General features: G+C 48.3%; 1 non-coding gene across 1 annotated transcript; it reads right to left on the reverse strand.

Moving 5' to 3' along the window:
• Window positions 1–839: 839 nt before the first annotated feature.
• TRNAV-UAC lies at window positions 840–912 on the reverse strand. Its single transcript has one exon. It is a non-coding gene; the product is annotated as a tRNA-Val (tRNA).
• Between the last annotated feature and the right edge of the window lie 3,269 nt (window positions 913–4,181).

Here is a 4,181-nt window from a genome sequence, read left to right on the forward strand (position 1 = left end):
CTCCCACTCTGATCCTTCAAAGATACTCAAGAGCTGATTCCAGGTCAGTGGAGCTCAGGGACTCTTCTCCTCCTCCTGCAGAGATGTCTTAGCCCCAGCACTCGATAGGGCTCCCACGCACAGACAGATGCTGTGCCAGCACCCATGCCCAGAGGTTACCCTTTTCTAAAGCCTTGCACGTGCAAAATGAGACAACGTTATAATTTTAAAATTAAACTGCTCCGAGGCAAGCTGAGACGGCTCTTTCTTTCCAATAAAAACGATAGGCACAGTACAGGGGAAACAAGGATGGAGTTAACTGTGCTTGCTAGATGCGCGCTGTGAAAACCGCTGGCCTTTTCCCAGCGCTCAAACACCTGTCCGAACACAGAGATGAAAGGACCCACGTTCCAGTGTCCCGGTGAGAAGCCTTGGGGACGCATGGGGCGGCAGAGTCCGCACTGCCTTTGTTCCTCGCCGCTTGGGAACCGGCACAGGCTGCTGCTTCCCCGCACTGCCTCTGCTCTCTGCGGTCCCCTCGGGTGCCCCTCCGAGGGACCATGGTCAGGTGTGGGGATTCCTCTCCCGCGCCGGCAGGGAAAGGCTCCTCTGGCAGGCGGGCGTTCCTGCCAAGGCTGCAGCCTGTGGAAGGGACCCCGAGGGACAGGGTTTCCCCTGAGGCGCCTTTCTGCTCCCCTGGTAACTGCTCCGCCTCTGCCGCACGCAGGGCCCGCGCCCTCTAACTGCTCATGAGGTTACCCATCTTGTGGAGGAAACAGCTAAACCGAAACTCACCGCGTTAAAAGAAATTAGGAAAAACTCAGCGTGAGGTAAGAAAAAAACAAGCTATTGCTTGGCGCTGGTTCCACTGGGGCTCGAACCCAGGACCTTCTGCGTGTAAAGCAGACGTGATAACCACTACACTATGGAACCGCCACGTTCGCGGTGTGTCACAGCACTGCTCCTATTGACGACATTCTGGCCACACCTCTGCCTGGCTGATGACGGAAGTCTGGTATTTTCTCTTTAATTGCTGGTTGATTAAAAACAAGTGTAGTAGTTAAAAATTACCCTAATGCGTTTTCTGCCTTTCTGATCGCTACAGAGGGGCAGTGACTCGGGTAAATCAGCTCCCGGTAAGGCTCCTGTGCCGCTATGTGTTGGGGGCAGCGGCGGGCCCCGCTCTGCCCGGCCGCACACGGCGCACAGGAGCAGGTAAGGACCCTGGGGCGAGCGGGCCGTGCTACAGGGAGCGCTCCCTTCCCCGGCCCGTATTCGGCACACGCATACCAAACGTGTTATTGCCTACAGCCCGTGTGCTCCCAACGCCCCGCTTCGGGAAGGGCTGGCAGCCTTCCTGCGCATCCCGCTGCTCCTGGCATATGCTCGGCTGCTCTGTTCGCCCCGAGTTGGGCTGGATTGTCACGTCAGGTTGGCCCAAGTGCGGGAAGGGCGGCCTGAGCTCAGGGAGAGCTGCAGCAACACCGCGGCCGCTCCGAGGGAGCGGCTGCGCGGATTCCCTCTAAACTGGCCATGGGAAGCGCCTCGCTGCTTAACTGCGGGGCGCTGCAGCTCTCTCCTCAGCGGGGGAGGGACGTGTGGGTGATTTCCTCGGCACATGAGGCTGTTTAAAACACAAAAGGCAGCGAGAAGCAGGAGCGCCCGGCTCTCTCCAATCCCCCGGGGAGGACGGAGAGCTCTCCGCCCGTCTGTGGCCGCCCGCGGCCTGCTCCCGCCGCGGCCCGCGCCGCCGGCAGGGGGCGCCCCGCGCTCGCCCACCGCCTCAGGCCCCGCTCGGGTCTGGGGCCTGTGCGGGAAAGGCCTCCGTGAGTGGGTGCTTTGGGTATCCATCCATCCGTCCGTCCATCCGTCCATGAACCTTCTTGTCACCCCTTACACCCCACAATAATTGCCGTCTTCTCTCTGTTATGTTTTACCCGCTTTTTTGCACTACTTGCACTACCTGAATCCTCATCATACTGTGCCTCGCCTCACATCTCAAAGGGAGTGTCTTGTAAGAGCGCAAATTAAGGCACCTGTACTATGTTTACAGGTCAAAAGGTACAAATAGAAATTATTATTTGGAATATAAAAGGTAAGTTTGGGAGTTTTCAGAAGTGTAGTGCTTGTAAGCAAAAGAGATATTGTTTGTGCCTAAATAGCATAGTTGACATGACTTTTGAAATTATTAGTATTTTGCTGAAGTAGCAGATTTATTTAACAAAGTAGAAAATGTTTCATTAAAAGCAGTTTAATAAGCATGAGATGAAAATAGAGATTAAGACAATTATTTCCATAGGCTTGATGACCCCTTACCCTGTATGTGGTTGCATTTATTAGTTGGTAGATTCCATTCTTTAAAAAACAATTTAAAATATTTTTTAAATCCTTTTACGTACTGATCATTAGTGTGGGAGTCAAATCTGTGTGCTCTCCTGACCTGGAGAGCCTGATTTGACCTGGAGAGCCTGATTTAAAGGCTTTACTCCTTTGGCAAAGAGACAGCCTGATAGGCCTGAGGCATCAGGATGTAGGGTTTGCACTGTGTGTGGAGCTTCTGGTTCACCAGACCAGCAAAATGCACATCAAGCTTTTGTTAGGCAATTCTTCTTCTTTCTGCTTTCTGCGCCCATTTCTTTTTCCTCATGCTGCTTTACTAAGATCTGTCAAACCCCGAGTGCTGTAGATAGATAGCTATCATTTCTGTAAGCTCTAAGTGGAGGTTGAAGTTAACGTCAGGGAAGTAGAGCTGTGCAAATTAGGTCATTAGTCATTGCTTCCCAGAATAATCTGCATTCATCTGATAATTTAGGAAACTTTCTTTAAAAAAAAAATGTTTCCCATTTTTTGCAGAGGGTATCCTGATGGTTTCATAGTGTTCTGGTCTAGTTTCTCAGTCTTCAAGAGCTTTGAGGCCTACCACTGCCTTTCTTTCCCATTTCTGATTTGGTGTGCTTTTTGCCAAGGATGATAGTTTGATGTCTTTTATTCACCTTCTCACCCAGAATTGTCAGTGGAGGAACATTTCTTTTTGTGTTCACACAAATTAACCTACTTTTTCTAATGTGTGAGCACAGATTTCTGTCATCTCACTGACTGAGTCAGAGTTTAAATTTGTTCTGGACATTAATTTCTCTATTTTTTTCTTTTTTTTTTTTTTTTTTTTTTCTTTCTGTCTCCAGGCATCTGAGTTTCTCAGTCAGGGACTTTTCCCTGGCTGGTACTTTAAAATACTTTGCTGGGTCATATAAAAATACTTCTTTAAGCTTGGTAGGGCAAGAGGAGGGAAACCATGGTCAGGGCTTAGAAGGAGCACGTTCCCTTCAACTATTATTATCTTCGTCCTTTTTGAAAAATATCGGTTACATCACTTTGTAGTGGGTGCTTCTGAGAAATAAGCCTGAAGCAGAATTTGAATTATGCATGTGGAATGCCTGCATGAAGACTTGCTCAGGAGGTTAATGTTTCTAAAGTATTTGGAAAACAGAATATGTGCTATTACATCAAGAAGGGCTGCTTTTAGAGGGATGCCCTGATTTCTACACTAGCACCATGACTGGGTTTTTTCTTGTCATGCTAGACTGCTCACTCATGTATTGTCAGAGTTTTTGGCCTACTTTCTGTTGCAGCTGTTGATGCTAAAAGTCTATTCAGCATATTAAGTGTGTGTGATACATGAATGCTGAGCAAAAAAGCAGTAGTATGTGTGACCTTGTTGATGGGACTGGTATGTTCTCTTTACCCTTTGTAGAGAGGAAAATGGTGTTGTCTCCTTGGACTTGAACGAGAAAGGTTAATTTGGAAAGGACATTTGTGTTTCCTCAAGTTGCATGTTATTGTGATCCCCACAAGTAACTGGAGAGGTGGCTCAGTCCAGCAACACTGACTCTTTATCAGGTTGCTTGGTCATGTCAGATCACTGAGACAGAGAACAAGAAGAGAAACAAAAGAAAACATGTCCTAAGGAAGCTAACTGCTAAGGTTATCCCTCTCCCACTGGTCTTGGATGAAATGTTTCTGATGGATTTATTGGCAATTGGAGCAAACTTCTCATTATGCAGAGAACTTGATAAATGCCAATAGAGATGAACTTATCAGGTACAGTAAATGTTTATAAATAATGTGTATCCCAAGAGTACAGTGGAAAGAGGTTGTGATGTATTTTTGCTTGCATGCATTTTGGCAGAGCAGTGTGATCATAC

The sequence above is a fragment of the Pyrgilauda ruficollis genome, unplaced genomic scaffold (genome assembly GCF_017590135.1).
Source record: "Pyrgilauda ruficollis isolate IOZ18807 unplaced genomic scaffold, ASM1759013v1 scaffold29, whole genome shotgun sequence".
NCBI lineage: Eukaryota > Metazoa > Chordata > Aves > Passeriformes > Passeridae > Pyrgilauda > Pyrgilauda ruficollis.